The following is a 24254-nucleotide window of genomic DNA, read 5'->3' as shown; positions in this document are numbered from 1 at the left end:
ATTTTTTTCTACCCCCGATAATCCACCCAAGTCCACCTCCTTCAAATTCTCTGCTTTCCTTCCTGAAAGTCCCTGTGATGTCCATCTTGTATTCCCCATGTTCCCCACCCCATCCCTCTCCCTTCCACAGATCTAATGTCTGTTCCCCACTGTTTTGTCCTTCCCACTCCCGCCCCTCTTGTCTCATGCCCCCCTTGCTGTGCGTTGTGCGTTTGCTCTCATACGAGCCTCGACAAGGTATACAATTTTTTTTATTAACAAAAAAAAAAAAAACTGTGTGCCAATTAAAGCAGGAGCCACAATATTCTTATTCTGCTTCAGCCCCAAGTCTCAGGTCCAGAAGAAATAGTCTCACACTCGTGCAGATCACCCTGGCAACCATTTCTTGCAATGAGAATATAGAGAGTGAGCTCAGTACAGTGTTTGCTGTCGCTATTTGTTCTTCAACAATGTCTCACCGACAGCAGACTGCACCTTACCCCAAACTGCCCCCCCCCCACCCCAAGTGCAAACCATTTTGTTATTTGTTGCAGCTATGTGATCGAGTGGATGCATCAAGAGGTGCACCACTGTGCTGCTTCTTCTCTTCTTATCTGAGCAAACAGACAATATGAGCTTGGCACACAGACAGTGGCTCCCAAGTCCATTTGGAGACCAAGCTGGAGGAAACATCCTGTGCCGTGTATGCAAAAATGTCAAAGTAGCCAGCATGAAAGACATGGACTGAAGATGGGTTAATACACGAATACAATCATTAAACCACATTCTTACCCTGAAGATGTCGATGCTCTATTAAATGCTTGTTACAATGCTAAAAAGGTAGATGTATAATATTGTTGCGGATCTGATAAAACCGGCAAACAACATATATATATATATATATATATATATATATATATATATATATATATATATATATATATATATATATATATATATATATATATATAGAAACATATATATTATTTTAATATTTATTCATACATATATATATATATATATATGTATATATATATAGAAACATATATATTATTTTAATATTTATTCATATATATATACATATATATATATATATATATATATATATATATATATATATATATATATATATATATATATATATATATATATATATAGTGCTCCTGAGACAGTTATTTCATTAGTATTCATTTTAGATAGCCCTTCCCTTATGTGTAATGGGTTTTTTGGTCATATGCTTTGCGTGGGCTTTAGGTAGGTCTTTATTCCCATCTTTTAGTTATTTTGCTTGTACACAAACCTCTCCTTTCTTCACGCATCCATGCACACCAAATATCATAACAAACAAGCAGTTCATTTGCATTTGCATGCCAAAACCATTTGAGTCGTGCACCACAACTCAACGGTCATTTCACCATGATCTTCACCATACTCGAACCACCAATGCTATCACGATCACCACACGATAACCGCTATGCTGTTCTGCCACTGCTATCGCTTAACCACAGCTACCATTGACATTCATCACCACCCTCTGGACTGGCTGGGCAGAAAAAGGCAGCACACCATAGTGGATACTCGGATAGGAACGTTCTGGCAAATATCTCAAGGTGTGAGTGTGTGCTCAGCTCCGTTTAATGTTGTGTGAATAGCCCCAGCGTTCCACTCAATTCTGACCTCCATCGCATGTTTGGCACATGTTCACGACCGAGGTGAGCTGGCAGGTGCATGCCGCCATATTAATCTCTGAGATGAATCACGTGGCAAAGCGCAAAGCAACTGAGGCTGCCTTCCATCACCGAACCCTCGCATGGGCGGGGCCCAAACAGTGGTAATGGTCTGCGCACCAATGAGGACGCTGGAAAATTCTATCAGCTTTCCAGATCCGAGTTTGGGCTCCACCCACCGCCAGAGGAATATAAAACGCTGGGTGTTCCACAAAGAAAGTTAGTATAGTCTGTCTGGTCTGGTTCTTTTTGGGTACTATTTGGTTCTGGTGATCATGGGTTGGAGGACAATGAAGCTAGGTGGAGCTGGACATAGCCGAACGGGGCTAGACGGAGCAGAACGGTGTCCACGGCCGAGCGAAAGAGCCAGGTGCCAGACTGGGTGCAGTATTCGACAGTGTAGTAATGCACTTACAGATCTCCTTACACCTCACCATTTTCCTATCTCCTCACACATTCTTCTTTATTATCTCCATCTCATCTACTGTAGACACAATAAAAGAGAATCAGCGATTGTCTGGGGCTACTGATCCACATCTTTTGCATCTTCCTCTTTGCACCTCAACCCTCATTTTGCACCTCCCAACCATGCACCAGACACCAGTTTTCTTTCCCCCTTCCCGCTCCTCAGCGACTGGGTTTGCGCAGGTCCGTCGGACTTGCCTGCTAAACAAAGAGGTTGCAAACGCCTCAAATATTTTTTCATCTTTCTTACTATCTAAGCTCCGTAGGTAGGATTCTAATGGTGCCCATCATGTTAGTGTATATAAGATTGTAGAAGTTTTAGGATCGTTTTAACCCTGCACTGCCTCTCTTTGTGTTTTTGTAAATAATTGCATTTTCTTTTGCTGCACCTCATGAATCCTTGCTTTCCCCTGCTGTATGAATTTTGCTTTTGTATTATAACTGTTGCTAATCGTCCACACACCTTTCCTCGCCCTTGCTCTAAATATATTGCTGTTATTGTGAATGTACCCAATTTGTCACGTCTTTTCCTCCATTGGTCCAGCATAGTCCATACGTAGTCCTCCATTACCCCACGTGATTTGCTCTGTTAGCCGGTGCGTACTTGGCAGCTCTGCTCGGCTGCACTTGATCAGGTAAGTTAAGACAAGTATGCATCGATGACATGAACCCACATTCATATCGTCATCCAAAGGTGAGGTACCCACACGAAGTAGTGACACCGAGCTCCAGGACTGGCGGTACCAATTGGCAGTCAAGATTGATTCGCAACCCCCCGAGCCACGGAGTCAGCCGCGGCTGGTGGCCTCAGGACCGGATGTTCAGTGGGAACGCGCGCGCTTCCCCTCATGGTGAACCTCGAACCCCAGACCGTAACAATACACTGTACAACAGCAGATGCTTTTTTAAGCACAACCTTGTTAAACGATCCATATTGGCACTGTCTTTGAGGAAAATGTCTGAGATGAAACAATAAATTTGGACCCTTTCCTGTTTTGGGATTTTGAGAGCTCGGAAAGTAAAATTGTTAGTGTTAACATGTCGACAGAAAGGAACTTTATGAATGTTGTATACAAGCAAGGCATTGCAAAAGTATTCACCCCCTACCAATGAAGCCACATTCAGATGAATTACGAATGATGTAGAAACAATTTTTCCAAATTAACTCTTTTATTAATAACTGAGGAGATCAAACTAAACACTGTTACAGTTAAAGGAGGTTACATGTCAGGAACACCTGTAAAAAAACATGTTCAAATCAAAATTCACTGGTTGTAAAAGTATTCAGCCCCTTTGATCAGTACTAGGTGGAAGAACCTTTTGCAGCAATAACTGCTGTAATGAGTCTTTTGTAGGAAGGTCTCTACTGTCTTTACACAGTGAGATGTTGAAATCATTGTCCATTCTTCACATGAAAATTGCTCTCGTTCTGTCAAGTTTGATGGGAATCGTCGATGGACTGCAATCTTCAAATCTCACCATAGATGTTCATTTGGGTTCAAGTGAGGACTTTGGGCTGCTCGGGAATTTTTATTTTCTCTTCTTATTCAGCCACTCAGCTTTGTGCTTCGGAACATTGTAAAACCGTTGATCGCATCTCGAAACAAGATGATGTGCATATGTATACCATCAAGTGTTGTCTTTGTGCCAAGTACGAATAAAATCGGTTCACACACGTCCGAGATATGATTGCGGACGCACGCACGCACGCACAGGCACGAAAATCGAGACCAAATCCATAAACCCTCGTTTCGGACCAAGTCCAACTGGGGCTAATAAAAGAGAAGGAAACTTAGCACCACAATGTAAACTTTTTCAGGGTCAGTCGGTAATTTGAAATGAGCACACCTTGAGGACTTGTTCCTAAAGATAGATAGCTCTCCCCCTTTGGTACTACATCAGCATCAAGTGAACTGCATTTTGGAGCAGCCCTCATGAGAGAATGTAATCTCATTGTCCTTTTTATCACCAAGTTAAGGAGTACCAAGACCTTGGCAGTAAATTATGTGGGATGTGGATCAATGAAATGGATGGCTTGACTTTGAGCTGCAACCTCAAAGCATTGGATACAAGAGCATGACTGGAGAGACACATTTCACAAGAGAAAGAAAATACAGGGCCAACATTGTACAGATGAGCAGAAAGCCTGTCCTTTAAAGGATAACAAGCAAGGCGTTGCTGGAAGATTGTGTTCGACCTGTAAAGGTTTGCAAGGCTTGCACTTTTAAAGGGGAACAATAAAGGCGTTTCTGGAAGAATGTGTTCAACCTGAAAGAGTTTGTGTGGTGGTGGATGATGAATGGGGAGGAAGTGCAAGATCAGACGAGATGTGATTTAAATGAAACGTCAGGGATGCCACTGACGTCTCTGTGATGAGAGAACAGGAGGCTCTACGCCTCAGCTTCTTGATTGGTCATACTAATGATATTCAATGTTTTTGACTCTACAGAATCCAGGAGGGATACAGGACCCACGGTTCCACAAATCCACAAAATAATGGTCCATTATGTTAAATACGAGCAAATACAACCCGTCGCTTCACTGATGGGAATGTTAAGGAGGGGGGAGTAAGAAGGAGAAGAGAGAGGAGGTAGGGTGACAGGAGGGAGAGGAGGGAGGGGGGTGAGGAAGGGTGCAGAAAGGGAAGGCAGCATTAGAGGAGGGCAAGGGAAGGCAGCAGGAGATGAGAGAAAGGGAAGGCAGTGTGAGGGGAGGGTCCATCCGAACATAACAACCGCCTGGACCCGTCCCGAGATAACCACCGTCTGCATAACCACTGTCCCGGTACGTCAGGGGAAGACAGCGTGAGGAGAGCGCCTGTCCGGAGATATCCACCATCCGGAAGACAGGTATACTTCTTCTTCTTGCGTGTGGCAGTTGGCTGAAGGGTAGCTACGATTTTCTTGGGGTTTGACTATGTTGCTGATGCTGTGCCCCTATACCAGCACACTGGTATTCATTTCACCAACCTCGGAAGGATGACAGGCTGAGTCAACCCCACCTGGTGTTAATTCAGTGGCAAATGGGGCTCAAACTCAGGACCCTAATGTCCTAAGCCAGCCACCATAACCACTAAGAGTGAGGAAGCAAGGGGAAGCAAGGAGGGGTGGGGAAGTGAGGCGGGGTGGGGGTGCGATGAGGGGCAAAAAAGCAGTAAACAATGTGTAAATAAAACATATAACAAATAAAAACATTAAAATGAATTACTTTTTAATCAGTGTTGTCATGATTGGGCTTGGATACAGTACATGTTGCTTGTGGCAGGCTCATTCAGGTGTGGCAGGCTGTCCAGTTGAGATTGAATGCTCAGAAGATGAAATGGAGGCTGATTTGCTTGTGATTTTTTTTGAAGAACTTCATAATGGAGACTTGAGTGGCTGCCTTCATTTTTCTCTTCGTGGACATCCTTTTAACATTTCAGGACATTCTCCATCTCCCTACACATCTTGGAACTTCTAGCAAGATGGGATCATGCTCATCACGAACGACTCGCTCAGGATGCACAAGCAACTTGCTCAGAATGACGGACCAGGAACGACTCGCTCAGATATCATCAAACTAGCGGACAAAGGTGGCAAGGTGGTTGTCTGGCAGATGGACCTTTATCAAAAGACAACCCATCATCAATTTTATCAGACAGTCGCTTTTATCTCAAAGTGGACAAAGATCTTACTGCGGACCATCAAAAACTCAAAGAAACTGCAAAAGACTTCATTTCCAAACAATAACATTCTATCATGTAAAACACTTGAAAAGTAAAATTTTACAAAGTAACAAATTGCTGTTTTCATGGCAACTATTGTTTATTTGGATTTCGCAAGTGTCACGCTATGTACAACATCTTTATTGCTTGTTTGTTTTTTGAGCAGGATATCTCAAGAACTCGTGGACGGATTCGGATGAAAATTGGTGGACAGGTTGGGTTATACCAAAGAATTTTAAAATGGGACACGTGCTGCTTCCTTGCTTGACATTGAATATTTAAAAAGATGGACAATGGATAAATAACCATTGTGCTGTCTTTTTTGGGCCTAATGGCATCCTCCTATATCGAAGTTCATTGGAAGAACATCTTATTATCCGACAGCGCCATCTCCTGTTTAAGGCAACAATGTTATGGATTTACCTGAAAGCTGTTTTGAGGGTCGAAGGTGCTTTGGCCATATTCTGGTATTCCTATCGCATCTCTCCACTTTTCTTTCTTCTTATGTTCGATCTTACACATTTCAGACCAAATTATGTCCTCTTGGGTATCGCGAGGAGGTGAATGATGGAGGATTTCTCTGTCTGGTGAAGACGACAACGAGGGTCCACCATCGATAGTCAATCTAGCTAAGATGCTTGGTCGATCAAGCTAAGATAGTCAATCAAGCTAAGATATTTATCGTTTATCAGGTGACCTGTTTGTCAAATATCAAGTGGCCTATTTATCGAATATCCGGTGACATTTATTGAATATTATGTGACCTGTTTATCGAATATCAGGTGGTTTATTTATGGAATATCAGGTGACATTTATTGAATATTATGTGGCCTGTTTATCGAATATCAGGTGGCCTATTTATATAATATCAGGTGGTCGATTTATGGAATATCAGGTGACCTGTTTATCGAATATCAGGTGACCTATTTATCGAATATCAGGTGACCTATTTATCGAATATCAGGTGACATTTATTGAATGTGGCCTATTTATAGAATATCAGATGGCCTGTTTATCGAATATCAGGTGACCTGTTTATCGAATATCTGGTGGAATATTTATTGAATATCAAATGGCCTATTTATGGAATATCAGGTGGCCTATTTATGGAATATTAGGTGACCTGTTTATGGAATATCAGGTGACCTATTTATCGAATATCAGGTGACATTTATTGAATGTGGCCTATTTATAGAATATCAGATGGCCTGTTTATTGAATATCTGGTGGAATATTTATAGCATATCAGGTGACCCGTTTACCGAACACCTGGTGGACCGTTTACCGAACATCGGGTGGCGTACTCATCAAATATCTGGTTGAATATTTAAAGAATATCAGGTGGGGTATTCATGGAATATCTGGTGGAGTATTCATGGAATATCAGGTGGCGTATTTATGGAATATCAGGTGGCGTATTTATGGAATATCAGGTGGCGTATTTATGGAATATCAGGCGGGATATTTATCGAATATCAGGTGGCGTATTTATAGAATATCAGGTGGCATATTTATAGAATATTCGGTGGCGTATTTATAGAATATCCGGTGGCGTATTTATAGAATATCCGGTGGCCTATTTATCGAATATCAGCTGGCCTATTTATAGAATATCCGGTGGCGTATTTATAGAATATCCGGTGGCCTATTTATCGAATATCAGCTGGCCTATTTATAGAATATCCGGTGGCGTATTTATAGAATATCCGGTGGCCTATTTATCGAATATCAGGTGGCCTATTTATAGAATATCAGGTGGCCTATTTATAGAATATCAGGTGGCCTATTTATGGAATATCAGGTGGCATATTTATAGAATATCACGTGGGGTATTTATAGAATATCAGGAGGGGTATTTATCGAATATCAGGCGGGGTATTTATCGAATATCTCGTTGAATATTTAAAGAATATCAGGTGGCGTATTTATAGAATATCCGGTGGCGTATTTATAGAATATCCGGTGGCTTATTTATAGAATATCCGGTGGCATATTTATAGAATATCCGGTGGCGTATTTATAGAATATCCGGTGGCGTATTTATAGAATATCCGGTGGCGTATTTATAGAATATCCAGTGGCGTATTTATAGAATATCCGGTGGCGTATTTATAGAATATCCGGTGGCGTATTTATAGAATATCTGGTTGAATATTTAAAGAATATCAGGTGGCGTATTTATAGAATATCAGGTGGCCTATTTATAGAATATCAGGTGGCGTATTTATAGAATATCAGGTGGCCTATTTATAGAATATCAGGTGGCCTATTTATAGAATATCAGGTGGCCTATTTATAGAATATCAGGTGGCCTATTTATAGAACATCAGGTGGCCTATTTATAGAACATCAGGTGACCTGTTTATGGAATATCTGGTGGCCTATTTATGGAATATCAGGTGCTGTATTTATAGAATATCAGGTGACCTGTTTATTGAATATCAGGTGGCCTATTTATGGAATATCAGGTGGCCTATTTATGGAATACCAGGTGGCCTATTTATGGAATATCAGGTGGCCTATTTATGGAATATCAGGTGGCCTATTTATGGAATATCAGGTGGCGTATTTATGGAATATCAGGTGGCGTATTTATGGAATATCAGGCGGGATATTTATCGAATATCAGGTGGCGTATTTATAGAATATCAGGTGGCATATTTATAGAATATTCGGTGGCGTATTTATAGAATATCCGGTGGCGTATTTATAGAATATCCGGTGGCCTATTTATCGAATATCAGCTGGCCTATTTATAGAATATCCGGTGGCGTATTTATAGAATATCCGGTGGCCTATTTATCGAATATCAGCTGGCCTATTTATAGAATATCCGGTGGCCTATTTATCGAATATCAGGTGGCCTATTTATAGAATATCAGGTGGCCTATTTATAGAATATCAGGTGGCCTATTTATGGAATATCAGGTGGCATATTTATAGAATATCACGTGGGGTATTTATAGAATATCAGGAGGGGTATTTATCGAATATCAGGCGGGGTATTTATCGAATATCTCGTTGAATATTTAAAGAATATCAGGTGGCGTATTTATAGAATATCCGGTGGCGTATTTATAGAATATCCGGTGGCGTATTTATAGAATATCCGGTGGCATATTTATAGAATATCCGGTGGCGTATTTATAGAATATCCGGTGGCGTATTTATAGAATATCCGGTGGCGTATTTATAGAATATCCGGTGGCGTATTTATAGAATATCCAGTGGCGTATTTATAGAATATCCGGTGGCGTATTTATAGAATATCAGGTGGCGTATTTATAGAATATCAGGTGGCCTATTTATAGAATATCAGGTGGCGTATTTATAGAATATCAGGTGGCCTATTTATAGAATATCAGGTGGCCTATTTATAGAATATCAGGTGGCCTATTTATAGAATATCAGGTGGCCTATTTATAGAATATCAGGTGGCCTATTTATAGAATATCAGGTGGCCTATTTATAGAATATCAGGTGGCCTATTTATAGAACATCAGGTGGCCTATTTATAGAACATCAGGTGACCTGTTTATGGAATATCTGGTGGCCTATTTATGGAATATCAGGTGCTGTATTTATAGAATATCAGGTGACCTGTTTATTGAATATCAGGTGGCCTATTTATGGAATATCAGGTGGCCTATTTATGGAATACCAGGTGGCCTATTTATGGAATATCAGGTGGCCTATTTATGGAATATCAGGTGGCCTATTTATGGAATATCAGGTGCTGTATTTATAGAATATCAGGTGACCTGTTTATTGAATATCAGGTGGCCTATTTATGGAATATCAGGTGGCCTATTTATGGAATATCAGGTGGCCTATTTATGGAATAACAGGTTGCCTATTTATGGAATAACAGGTTGCCTATTTATGTAATATCAGGTGGCCTATTTATGGAATATCATGTGGCGTTTTAAGCAAGTCTAGTTTAAAAAAAATAAAAAAAAATAAAAAAAAATCACTGGGGTGGATCCGACACATCTCAGGATTCCTCGGTGAAAAAAGATCATTATCCAATTGAATGCTTATTGTTTAGCTGCCTATGAGCCTGACTTTATTAAGGTTATCAGTGATCTTACAACCAACCGGATATAATGAAATCCGCAAACAAGTAAGCTGGCTTAAAAGTCACAACCAATTTAACATCTCTGGTTATACCCTCATACGTCGGGACAGGGCAAGTGGGAATGGAGGTGGATGAAGGTTGTTTGTCAAGCTCGGTGTGTCCTTCATGGAAGTTGAATGTGATGCTGAACTGGAATGAAATATTATCAAATTCCCTTGCACAAATAAAATTGTTACCATCATAAATTTCTACAACCCCTGCCAACCGTTGATCTACAACATGCTCGAGGAAGTTTTAAGTAAGTGGGAAAGGGTGATTCTTTGGTGTGATGTCTTCAACAGCCACAACATTTTTGGGGCTTCAAACTTACAGATAAAAATGGTGAATGCATCGAAAATATGAGTGATTCATTTGATGCCTGGTGGAATGACGAGTGCAAACAGGCTATCCAGGAAAGGAGGGCTGCTCTCAAAACGGTAAGGTAATCTCTGTTGATCCAAGACTTAGTTGTATACAAAAGGACCATGCCCAGCAAGTAATAAAACGAGCGAAGACTGCTTCTTGGCACTCCTGTTCATCTCTCTTCAAGTCATCTGGAGAAGAGTGAAATGTATGAATGTCAGCGAAGATAGAGGGAGAAACATCCCCACGCTTGTCTGCTATAATGAAACCCTCTGTCCAGAGGCGGTGTTAGGGGTGTGCAACCAAAGCAATTGCATGGGGCTCCGAGACAAGGGCCCCCCAGATGATCGATCGTGGTTCACAATGTTTTTAGACGCTGTTAGAGAATCCGATGACCAAATATGCAACTCCTCTTCAAATTTCAAGTCAATTGGATGAAAATTAAAGATTTTAGAAATACCACCTTAGTTGTTCACCTTTTGGTCCATGTTGACCTCAAAAATAATAGGCTAGTTGAATTCAGTGACCTGAAATATAAATACTCTTCAAATGTCAAGTCAATTGGATGAAAATTGAGCATTTTAGAAATTCCGCTCTGTTGACCTTTTGACCAATGTTGACCTCAAAAATAGTTATTTGGTGCTTGAATTCAGTGACTTTATAAAAAAATTATCTTCAAATTTCTAATCAATCGGATGAAAATTAAGGCTTTCGAAAATTGACCGATGTTGACCTCAAAAGAGTGACCACAATATCACATGGTCATGTAACATGGGGTAAAGTTTCAACTACCTCCGATGAAGGTTGTCGATGGATGCTCTTGACAAAATGAAGACACTAACGATGTATTACGTACGTAATACCTCACCTCCTGGGACGAAGACTGGAGGTTTTGCAACTTTCTTTCCTCATGTGGCTTGTAGACGGAGAGTTGGAATTCAGACTCTCCGTCCACCTCCGTCTAACGATGTTTTCACCCATGTACGTTTGTTTCTGACTTCAAATATATTAGTCCATCTTGTGCGTTATTACCTCCGCCACAGAAGGTGAAGGAGGTTTTCTTTTCACCCCTTTCTGTTTGTCTGTTGGGATTCGCTAGATATTCGTTATTGTCGGGTTGTGTATGTGTGTGTGTGTGTGTGTGTGTGTGTGTGTGTGTGTGTGTGTGTGTGTGTGTGTGTGTGTGTGTGTGTGTGTGTGTGTGTGTGTGTGTGTGTGTGTGTGTGTAAAACACGAGGCTCCACAGCACAAAGCAGCAAACCGATTTCGATGAAACTTGGCGAGCAGGTGACATATGGGCTGGAAGTGTGCGCGTTTGAGTTCCGTTGCTATACAGCGGCCGAAAAACCGAGTTTTAAGAACCTAAATGGTAACTGACGTAGCGCGGCTTCTATGATAGGTGGAGTGACCGGACCAACGCCTGCCTATTCCTTGCATCCCCTTCCAGTTAGGTCTAAGTCACATTTGCCACGGCAGCCGTGGGGTCCCCAAAATCTACGGCCACCAGCAATTGTACGGCGGTCGCAGTATTTCCACGGCCACACAATGTAGCAGTCACATATGTTTTTATTTTTCGGGGAGCCGCACGATGTATTTAGAAATTGTGGAGACTGAAAACTTGGGGTTGCCAGACGGTCTTTGATTTGATGTCGCACGGTGACCTTAAGGGGGTCCTGCGGTGGCCATAGAATTTTCAAGGCAGACGCAAGGTAGCCTCAAGGTGCCCGCATGGCGATTGCAGGGGGGCCCTAAGGCAAACGTGTGGCCAGACGGATGGTAACGAGTGGATTCATTTTTTATTTTTACCAGTTTTTTTTTTTTTCGGCTTGTCAAATGCTACGGTGAACGTAGAAATGAAAAAAAGTTATAACTCCGCGTTATAGTATAAAAAGTTATAACTCTGCCTCCGCACGGCGATCCCTACGACCTGTAAAAGATAGCCAAACGGCGTAGGGCCACCCTGAGGCCACCGCAGAAACTCTGCGGCCGCCGCACGTTTGCCATTTCAGAGGGCGTACAGCCGCAGTATCCTCGCTGTAGAGTAAATGTGACTTAGGCCTTATCGCGACAGCATAACGTTCCTCTATCTCTCATAGTTTCCAAATGGCAGCCCTCCGAATGCGGAAAGGTGGTGAACCAGGGAATATGTTAAATGACCTTGACCTCGGAAACCATTGATGGCGGAACGTTCAAATTCGGTGTATGGATAGAGTTTAATAACTACTACAATATTGAACCGCAGCATTTTTCCAGATTCGGTCACCAAGGGCGTCGGGGCTTAAATACGCAAAATTCGAAAAAATACTTTTTCTCGACCTACGTTCACTATTTTCAATACTTGTCCTACAGTTTTGAATGTGGAGAAACGAGACTTCGGGATTAAACACTTCGAGATATTTAGAAAATTTTACTTGAGGTTTTATTTTTTCAAATGGTAGTCCTGTGAGGAGTGCCAGTTGGCAAAATACGCAATAGGAAAAATCTTGCCAGGCAGAGGAACAATTGTATGTGAACCAGTACGTCTTGGCAATGAATCTTCGTCGGTGGATCGGTCAGAATGAAAAGCATCGTATCCAGCGCTTCGATTCAAGTGGATCCCTCGTCGCCTACCGGCTTGTCTGTTTGTTTGTTTGTTTGTTTGTGTGCAGGATCTCTCAAAAAGTTGTGGACGGATTCCGCTGAAACTTGGTGAACATGTTAGGAGTGTGACAAGGAAGAATTGATTCAATTTTGGTGAAGATCCGAATGCAGATCCAGATCTAAATAATTTTTTAAGTGATTCTTCACCATTGAGAGATATGGCTCAACTAATGTATAGCACGTTATCTCAAAAAGGTGTGGACGGATTCGGACGAAACCTGGTGGACAGGTTGGGTGTGTGGCGAGGACGACTTCATTTGATTTTAGGGAAGATCCAAATCCAGATCTGGATACGAAAATTATTTAATTCCAAAGTGATTCTTCACCATTGACAGACATGGCCAAAAACGATATAGTACTGTCTGGCATGATATTTCAAAAATGTATTGGGCCAGATGTGTTCTCATGGATCAGGCATGATGTGGCAGAGGTATGCGCTCTACAGAGTACCAGGAAATTTGAGATCGAGATATATTTTGCCGTATTTTACCATATCAATAAACTAACATATTGTTATGGAAATGGCCCTTATTGGACTACTAAATATAGGATTAGCTCAGATCCCCCATTAAATACCTGTTTAGCTTGGTTGTTTAGTAAATTGTATGTTATATGTGTGTCGGAAGATGTAAAAGGCTGTTTTATTGTTTGTGCGTTGGTGGTGGAACAAGAGATCCCTCTTATTCCGACCCCATCCCGGGATAGGCCCCTCCCAGTCGGCTGAGGGTGTGTGGCCTGGAGAGAGGGTGTGGTGAGAGGGAGGAAGTGACGCGAAGGGGGAGGACTTTGTCGTTTTTCGCCGAGAGAGGCGGGCTCGTGACTCGAGGTGAGCAAACGAGAGAGGAAACGAAGGTTTCGTAAAAAGAGTGCTCGTGTCTCGAAGCGAGCAAACGAGTGAGGAAACGAAGGCTTCGTGAAAAGGGTCCAGTGTGTGGAGATAGTCGCTCTCGAAGCGTGCTCGGGATTCAAAGTGAGCAAACGAAGGCTTCGTAAAGAGGTTCGGTGTGTGGAAACAGTTGCTCTCGAGGCACGACGTGTTTTGGAGGCGATCGAACGAAGGAGGGACAGTGTGGACTCTGCCGGTACAAAAACGGCAGTCGGCTTTGAGAGGCTGCCTGCACGTTGAGTCACTGATCGACTCGTATGGGAAGGTGATCGACAGGTTCGGTCTGCGTCTGGCCGTGGAGCCTCTGATGGTTCGTACTCACCTCACGGCTGGACACGTTGTCGATCCGCCTGCGGAGCCTGGCACCTCGGTTTGGGCCTTGTCTGGTGAACGGGCCAGGCTGGGATTTGTATGCTGAAACCTGGAGAGAGATCGGCTGAGGCCCATCGTTGATCTGGCGGACTTTTGCCGTCGACACTGCGCGGGGCCAGAGCGCGCGGAGACCGCGTGCGTGAGGTCTGCGCCAAAAGGACAAGCGCCATTTTGCCACGCGGCGTGGTTCGAGCTGGGAGTTCGAATCCGTGGACATCCGCCTGTTGCGAGCAACATTCGTGCTTTTTGACACTGTCCTATCGTCCATGAAACCTCACCAAGTACTCTGTCTTGTCTTGCATGCATGCTGTTTGTCTTTGGCTGCACGTGTTGTATAAGGCATATTTCGGTAGCGACCCCCTCGAAACCTGTAGACCGTGCTTCCCTAGTTAAGAACGGGTTGAGGATTGTTAATAAAACCATTGTCGTGAATTTTGCTTGTGTTGTGATCCCCGATGTTCCCCAATAAATCTGGTTAATTCGTATGAAGTTGCCGCTATGGATTAATTTGTGTCGCGTCGGGGAACGATCCGTTCGATTGGCATATAAAACCAAAATGGTTACAGACTGGCAGAAAACGCTCGGCATCTGACACAACCAGTCTGTAACCAGTGGTTCTATTTCCCCAAGTGGCAAGGTACAATGATTACGTTGGTATCGCGAATGAAGGCGCGTGACCGAGGCCTGTGCTGAGCCGGCCGGCGTTATAAACCCCGGGTACGGTGGTGGTGAGTGTGGCGCCTCGGACCGGGTGAGATTCCCGCCACCCCGGACCGCAACAATATAAATAAAGTGTATCTTTGTTTTACACTGCATCTAAGTTTGCTTTTGTTTTGTTTGAAAATAAAGTGCATCTTTGTTTTACACTACATGTAAGTTTGCTTTTGTTTTGTTTTAAATAAACTGTACCAAATTTCCTGGTTTTCTGTGGGGCACCCTGTAGTTCTGTCTGTATTTGTTTGAATGTCAATTGCCTACAGGTCCTAATTTTTAAACCGACCTTCACGAAACTTCACCACATGGTAGAGTTTGTCATAAGCAAGAAGCCTATTGTTTATAAGGTCAAAAGGTCAACAACCTTGTTAGATTTCTAAAATAGTCATTTTTTTTGTCATCCGATTTACTTGAAATTTGAACAGGGTTTGCAATTCAGGTCAGTGAATTCAACCAGCCAATTATTTTTCAGGTCACCATTGGCCACAACGTAAACATAGGACAAAGGTCAACAACTCAGGTGAGATTTATAAAATTCTCAATTTTCATCCCATTGAAGATGTTTTCATATCAGCTCAGTGAATTCAATGAACAAGTAGTTTTGAGGTCAATACTGGCCAAAAGGTCAACGTAGACCAAAAAAGTCGATATTGGCCAAATTTCAAAAATTGTCAATTTAGATCCGATTGACTTGAAATTTGAAGAGGAGTTGCATATTTGATCATTGAATGAAATCACTAATTATTTTAAGGTCAAAATTTTTTTTGGAGTTCGCAAGCATCGTGCTCTGCATGGCATCTTAATTGTTTTGTTTGTCTGTCAATCGCCTACAAGTCGATGTTATACCCATCTTCAAGAAACTTCACCAAATGGTAGAGTTGGTCATAAGCAAGAAGCCTATTGGGGGAGGGGGTTCTGGTGAGGAGGAGTGAATTCTTTCAGAAAGTTTTCTGTAAGGCTCACTTGGCTGCACCTGGATGGGTTTGAGGGTAGTGGAGCAGCGACTGAAACCCAAATCTTATCCAGGGTCATCCGTATGACTCCATCTTTGCTCTTTACTTCTTCGGGTTCCTTCTGATGACTCTAATGTAGTATTTAGTGTTCCGTTTGATTGATTTTTGAAGTCAAAAGGTCAAAAGTTCAACATAGGCCAAATGCCAATTTTGTCAAATTTCTAAAATCATCAATTTTCATCTGATTGACTTGAAACTTGAAGAGGATTTACAGATCATATCAGTGAATTCAACCACTAATTATTTTTGAGGTCTAAAGGCCAATTCAACCACCAATTAGTTTTGAGGTCAAAAAGTCAATTCAACCACCAATTGACTTCCGGTTCTGGGTTTGGAGCAATGGCAGGGTCTCTCAGGATTATTATTTTGCTGACTTTCTCAAAGTCAAGTTTCCAGTCATTAAGCCACGTAAAAAAATTACTTGTTTCGCATCTCCGCCCGACCTGAGAAATGTTCCCGACCTGGATTTTTCTTTATTTTTTATTTTTCAAAAAACCCTTAAAATAAAATGCAAAAACTGTCAAAACGTCGTTTTCCCACCTAACAATAGTGTAGAATCATGTTCGCACTTTTAAACCCACCGACGAACATCCCGACGATGGCCCTTCTATCGGACAAAGGTGTACCCACCAATGCGCCTGTCTATTAACATCGACGCCATTTGTTTTCCAGTTGCTGATGCATGCATGCATGCTGTGTTCAATGACAGATCCGAGTGAATGGAAGGTTTTAAAGTAGGACATGCATTTGTATAGACTGACAATGGTATTTCTGATATGTTGTGTGGCCAAGGAAGGCAGCAGCGTGCCAGTTAAAGATTGGTTTGGTTGTACGCCGGCCGTGGATATCAAGATTTTAGAACTGTATTATGAATTGTGCAATGTCATGAACGACGGCAATCCTATTGACGATGACATGCGATGTGCATTCTCATGTGTAAAGGTAGGGACAAGCAAGTCCATAACAAAGGTCTCCTCGAGTTAATCTGTGACTGATGTGGTGATGACTGTGGCATCCATGCTGAACTTCTCAAGGCTGGTGGAAATGCTGCACTCGTGTCGTTGCATGCAGTTTTGTGCTTTGCCTGGAACACAGGCATCATCCCAACTGATTGAAAGAGGGGCCTTGTTGTCCCTCTCTGGAAAGGGAAGGGTGATCACCAAGACTGCAACAACTACCGAGGGGTTACGCTGCTCTCAGTGCCGGGCAAGGTCTTTGCTCGGATAATTCTTGATAGGGTTCGCCACCATCTGCTTGAGCACCAGCATCCAGAGCAGTCAGGCTTAACACCAAAGAGGTCAATGATTGACCGTATCCTTGCCCTTCGTGTCCTCACCGAACGCAGGCGAGAGTTTCGGCAGGGGCTGCTTGCAGCCTATGTTGATCTCTGTAAAGCATTCAATTCAGTGAATCGGGACGCCCTCTGGAGGATTCTTGGTCTTCGTGGGGTGCCACCAAAACTGATCGATCTGATGTCTGAACTCTACTCTGGTACTGAGAGTGCTGTGAAGTGTGGTGGTACCATCTCTGACTTATTTCCAGTTGTTACTGGAGTTCGTCAGGGGGTGTGTACTGGCCCCCACACTTTTCAACACTTGTATGGACTGGATTTTAGGGAGGATGTCAGAAAGATCAAGCTGCGGTGCATAGTTTGGGAATGACAAGATCTCGGACCTTGATTTCCCAGATTATGCAGTCATCTTTGCGGAGACTTTAGATATCCTTTTGGGGGCCCTCGAGGTGCTGAATGAGGAGTCTGAGCCACTGGGATTACGGGTTTCTTGGGTGAAAACTAAGATCCAGGCTTTCAATGACATTTTAGATGCTGCTGTCCTGTCTGTGTCTGTTTGTGGTGAGGATGTTGAGGTCATGGAGAGATTCACTTACCTTGGCAGTGATATTCATGTCTCTGCGGGCTGTGAGTCAGAGGTCAATAGACGTCTGGGTCGGGCCTGGGGAGTCATGGATTCACTGGATGATGGGGTGTGGTGCTGCCGGTACCTGTGCAGGAGGACGAAAGTCCGAGTCATCAGGTTCTTGGTGCTTCCATTCTTGCTCTATGGATGCGAGACTTGGACTCTGACCAAGGATCTGAGATGGAGACTTAATTCCTTTGTTACCAGGTCTCTTCGGAGAATCCTTGGCTATCGCTGGTCAGATTTTGTGTCCAATGAGCGGTTGCTGAGAGAGACTCGGATAAGATTTGTTTCCTGCATGGTCCATGAGCGTCAGTTGCGGCTGTATGGACATGTGGCTCGTTTTCCTGACGCTGATCCTGCTCACCAGATTCTCTCAGCGAGGGAGTCTCGTGAGTGGAGGAGGCTAATGGGCCGACCACGTGCCTCGTGGTTGACCAGCATCTCAAGGAGATGGGGATGAGCCTGGCATCTGCCTGGGGGAAGGCCAGATGGAGGCCCCTGGAGTACCGGCGGAAAGTGGACGCAGCGACGCGCTGTTCTGGCACATTCTCCCATACCTGACCTGACCTGACCTGATGTGGTGAAAAACCTTGGCTCATTCATCATGTTTCTGATCCCTGTTGAAGTGCACCACTGTGGGTGTGGTGATACAGTCTCTGATAACAGTGGCAGTGCAAAGCCAAGTGTGTTCAGTGTGTTAATGGCCAACGCCAATGCACGTTCAAAATGTATCACTTTAAATACATGTGTACAAGTTTAACTTTCACTTAAACAATGATTGAAGCAGAAATTTTCATGTTTTCTTCTCAATTTCTAGCTTGAAAGTTTCTATGGTCTCCTGTACCTTCTTAACTTGCCTTCTCACCATGAATATCATCCATGTCTTCGTCCTCCAGGCACGCCGCCACTCCATTCATAAAATAAATAAAAGAAACCTCCCTCCCTACCTGGAAAAATTGGAAGAGGTGGACGCTAAACAAGTCTTGTTTTTGTCTAAACAAGTCAGGCCTTATCTGTCCCGTTTTAACTGTTTATTTTCTCACACACACGTTACTGCATGTTCCTAGTTCGGTTTAGTTTCAAAAATCGTGCTATTTTGCGAGTTTTTGTCGACCTTGTCTTACCGGGTTCCTTGAGGCCTACCCATCCTTCCCCTCTTTGGTGTACGATCGTTTTTATTTGTATTCTCTCGCCTTAATTTCCTATTTTCGCCACTTTCCCAACGTCCCCCATCCCTCTCAACGAAACACTCCATTTCTTGTCTTAAATTCAAAACAACAACAAACAAAAAAACACCTTTCTCCATGCACACGCACCAGTCCCGATCCTTCTTCATCATCATCCTTTTGCCGGCACACCATCTTTATTCAACTTGAGGTGAGCCACTCTCGCCATCACCTTCAAGATTTCGTCCTACAATCTCCCATTCCCGAATCTTGCCCTTTCTTCAAAAATACATCAAGAATTAATAATCTTCCTTGTATCCTTTCGATCTCAACACCTCCTGCAACCACGAGTCTCTCTCCACCCTCTTCCTGATAGTTTCATCGACCCAGCAGCTTCACTCTGCGTTTACAGTTCCAAATTCACCACACACCTCCACGATTTTACTTCAACCTTCCCTTTTCCGAATGTTACACAATCCTTATTTTAAAAAACAAATAAATTCACTTTTGACTATACACCTCCCAAAGCCACGTCCTTCTCCCGTAACCACGTGATCTGTTTCCACCCCCTGCGTTTACCGATCGGAATTCACCTCACGATTTTTTCTCCAACCTTTCTATTACCTAATCTGATGAAAACTCTCAAACAACAATAATAATAATAATAATAACAATAATAACTAGAACTGCTACTTTATAACTGCTGGCAGTGATGACCGGGTACCCAGACGTGTCCGCCTTTGACACAACTGATACAACATGAGACTTAAATCATAGTAGCAAAGTTTCGCATTCATCGGATAAGCGGTGCCAGAGAAAACATTATTTAAAAGTGATACAAACACAGGCCTGCTTCGAAACGGCGCGGAACAGACGAGTTACGAACCGGGCAGCACAAAGCGTTCAATTTCCTTATTACTGGCGAACAGATTCAAATAATTAAATAATTCTGGCTGCCAAACCGCGTGACCGATCAGATTGAAATTTTAAACTTTTGTTTCGCATGTCGCCTAAATTACAAATGTGAAGTTTCGTATATATATAGAAGCAGCGGTTCCAGAGTAAACATTAATTAATATTTATCCTTCAATCCAAGATGGCGGCCAAACCATGTGACTTGTGACGTCATAATTTTCACCACGTGTGCAAACACGATCGTAAACGATAACTGCAAATTTTCGCTTCACTAGGTTAAGCAGTTCCAGAGAAAACATTATTTAATATTTTTCTTAAAACCAACATGGCTGCCAAACCCTGGGCCCGATCCCGTTGAAATTTCAAACCCTCATTCCGCATGAGCATTCCACCATAAACTTGATGTTTCACATTTATTGATGCAGTAGTTCCAGAGTAAACATTAATTAATATTTTTCCTTCAATCCAATATGGCTGCCAAACGTTGCATCGTACCTCAAAAGGGGGTGAGAACTTTTTATTCGTCATGGAGAGGCGATCATAGTGGTCGAGTTTCGCCTGGATCTGTTCAGCCGTTTCAGAGAAAAAGACGTTTGAAGATATTGTTTTTCAATCCAAGATGGCTGACGAACCATGTAACCTATGACATCAGAAATTTATATTCTGCTTCCAACTGGGAATTGGAACACGTTTGTGAAGTTTCGTGTTAATCGGTAAAGGTGCGTTTTTCTATCCAAGATGGCCGCCAAACCATGTGACGTGTGACGTCATAATTTTTAGCATGCGTGCATACTGCCGTCTCGATGATAATTACAAATTTTCGATTCGTTTGTTAAGCGGTTCCAGAGAAAACATTATTTAATATTTTTCTTTAATCCAAGATGGCGGCCAAACCATGTGACTTATCAATTCGAAATTCACAAGCTTATATCGCCTTCCTGTCCCGAATACAGTTCTGAAATCTCCCCTTTATTGGGCCAACGCTTCTGGAGAAGAAGATGTTTGAAGGTTTTCAGGTTTTTTCAAGATGGCCACCAAACCATGTGACCGATCAAGAACAAATTAACAAACTTGAGAAAGGACCTCATGGGGAATATATGTGTGAAGTTTCGTCTTAATCTATCTTGCCCTTCTGGAGAAGAAGATTTTTAAAATTTATTCATTTTCAATCCAAGATGGCTGCCGAACCTTGTGACCTATGATATCATAAATTTAAATTCTGCTTTCCATCGTCGACCTGAACAAGTCTGTGAAGTTTCGTGTAAATCAAATAAGGTCTCTTTTTCTATCCAAGATGGCCGCCAAACCATGTGACTTCTGAGGTAAAAAATTTTTTTTACCATGTATGCAGACTTGAGGGAGGAAGGCACTTGCAAATTTTCGCTTCGATGGCTTATGAAATTCCAGAGAAAACATTATTTTATATTTTTCTTAAATCCAACTTGGCGGCCAAACCATGTGACCTATCACTTCGAAATTAACAAACTTGCATCGCATACATGTCACGAATATAGTTCTGAAATCTCGCCTTCATTGGACCAGCGCTTCTGGAGAAGAAGATGTTTGAAGGTTTTCGGGTTTTTTCAAGATGGCCGCCAAACCATGTGACGTATCAACAACAAATTAACAAACTTGAAAGAGGACCTCAGGGGGAATGTACCTGTAAAGTTTCTCCTTATTCTGTCCAGCCCTTCTGGAGAAGAAGATTAAAAAAAAAAACACTAAAAAACAAGATGGCGGCCGAATTACGTCATCGATGACGTCAAAAAAAACATTTTTGACGATGAATTTTAGTGTAGATGACGCTCAGAATTTTTCAGATTTTTTCTATATGGCGTTCTACTTGACGAATTTTCACCGGTGTATCGCTTCACTTCTGACGTCAAGAAAAATCACACGTGTTCCGCATAGGGAGCTTAATAAAATTCATGAAGCAAAAACATTTTTACCCTAGAAAGTTTCAGAGATACAGAGGTCCAAAGTTTTTCGGTTTTTTCAAGATGGCGCCCGCACCACGTGACCAATGACGTCATAATTATAACGCGAGTGTGCTATCAAAAAAGATACAAACTATGGTGAAAACTTCGTGTCGATCGGACTTAGTGTTCCAGAGAAAATGATTTTTAAATTGAAGAAGGGTGCAAAATGCCGGCGGAAAAAGAATAATTTAAATGAGGACGAGAGAAGAACCTTCAGAGTTTAGGCTTTATTCCATTTGATTGAAGCCGCTTCTACGGGCACACCAGGAAATACAGGCGCAGCATGGAGTACAAGCAGTAAGGTACACACGCGCAACTAATCACCGCAAAATAAATCAGTATTATATATCAATCAGTGTTCTCACCATTCAATGAACACCAAGTGAGCCGGCGACATACAACGGCAATGCCCCAGGGACAAAACCCCACGGCCGAGCCGAACCTCAGCTTTATCTCTTCTGTGCTCGAGCCGGGCATCACGTGGTCACACGTCACGACCTTCCATTCACCACATTCTCCCCGTCTTTAAAATGTAACTAGAGGCCCAGCTAACGCACCATGATTACTTCAGCGCTACAGGAGTATACATTTCAAGCAATGCGAACTATCTAAGCTACAGAAGCATACATGCCAAGCAGTGAGGATTATTTTGAGTTGTAGGAGCATGGTAATGAGCATCGATATATTATGTAACGAGCATATAGGGGCGTGAGCATCAAGGATGCCGATAATCCCCTTTACAGATTGAGTCGGCAAGGGGGTATTATTCGCCGGCCTCTCCGGGAGTAGATGGCGGTTTCACTTGAGGGAGGCTTCTGATCCTTTTGGTGAGCCTCGACTCGAGCCGGAGATGACTCCCCGATCGCCCCGGGTGGAACGCGGTAGCTCCGCCATCACCCTTCTCGGGTGGAGTCCCTGGGGGAGAAACACCTGGGGAGGGAATGTCAGAGGGAGGTGTGCCAGATGGTGGTGTACTGGCGGGGGGAGTACCTGAGGGAGCCAAATGACGAACCGACACAGTGGTCTCCCTGCCATCCGGGAGCCTGACATGAGCGTATTCTGGATTAGTATCGATGAGCTCGACCCCCTCCACCATGGGTTCATACTTGCTTTGTCGTACCGGGCGTTTCATGAACACTGTTCCGGGATGGGTTAGCCAGTTGGGCACCGATTGGCCGTCAACATAACGTCGTTGGTGAGTAAACATTCGGTCGTGAGGAGTCGCATTGGTGGACGTGCAGAGCAGAGAGCGTATGGAATTCAGAGCGTCGGGAAGGGTAACCTCCCACCGCTCGGGCCCCAGTCCTCTTGATTTCAACGCCAGAGTTACGGCTTTCCAAATAACTCCATTATATCGTTCCACCTGCCCATTACCCTGTGGGTTGTAACCCGTCGTTCGACTAGTTGCGATGCCGTGCTCTAATAGGAACTGTTTTAGCCCGGCCGACATGAAACACGGCCCTCTGTCTGAATGTATGTACGAAGGTTTCCCAAACATAGCGAAGAGGTCAGACAGACATTTCACGACAGTGCCCGAGGTCATATCCGAGCACGGAAACGCGAAAGGGAACCTTGAATACTCATCAACAACAGTGAATATGTATCTGTTGTCTGTCTCGGTCGGCAGGGGCCCTTTGAAGTCAATGTTTAGTCTCTCGAAGGGAGAAGTGGCCTTGATCAGTCTGCCAGAAGCCGCACCATAGAATCTGGGTTTTAGTTCAGCACAAACAGGGCATGAAGCATTCATTTGTTTAATATCTTCAATAGAATAGGGCAGGTTCTGTCTGCGTACGAAATGTGCCATTCTGGTTACCCCAGGGTGGCACAGAGACACATGGAGGTCTTGCAAAGCCCGACCGATAGCGGCCGAGCAGTTGACCCGCGAGAAGGTGTCTGCAGCAGGGTTTTCTTTCCCGGGCCGGTAAACTATGTCGTAACTGTAGCAGGCTAGGTCTATCCGCCATCTCATAATTTTTTCATTCTTAATTTTCCCATTATTTTTCCCATCAAACATGAATGCCACGGATCGTTGGTCCGTAACGAGCGTGAAGTGGTTTCCCAGTAAATAATGTCTCCATTTCCGCAGCGCTTCGACGATGGCGTACGCTTCCTTCTCTATCGCTGAGTGTCTCTGCTCGCTTCCAGAGAGGGTTCTCGAGAAGAACGCGACGGGTCTCCCAGACTGATTAAGCGTAGCAGCTATCGCGTGATCTGAAGCGTCGGTCTCCACCACAAAGGGCACCGAGCTATCGATCGATAAAACCACGGAATTACTGATATCATCTTTGAGGTTGTG

At 43.2% G+C, this 24254-nt stretch overlaps 1 long non-coding RNA gene across 1 annotated transcript in view; it reads right to left on the bottom strand.

The window, feature by feature from the left end:
* The window catches only part of LOC147019374 (uncharacterized), a 106679-nt gene extending 87357 nt beyond the window's left edge, over nucleotides 1-19322 (bottom strand). The window contains exon 1 of the long non-coding RNA XR_015062834.1: nucleotides 19215-19322. This is a non-coding gene — a long non-coding RNA (uncharacterized LOC147019374). The remainder of the gene's footprint in view (nucleotides 1-19214) is intronic.
* Nucleotides 19323-24254: the final 4932 nt, after the last annotated feature.

This window comes from Eptatretus burgeri, chromosome 10, assembly GCF_056783735.1.
Source record: "Eptatretus burgeri isolate ZD-2024b chromosome 10, Ebu_testis_v1, whole genome shotgun sequence".
NCBI classification, from domain to species: Eukaryota; Metazoa; Chordata; class Myxini; order Myxiniformes; family Myxinidae; genus Eptatretus; species Eptatretus burgeri.
Note: the sequence above shows the minus strand (reverse complement) of the source record. Positions and strands in the feature narration are given on the sequence as shown.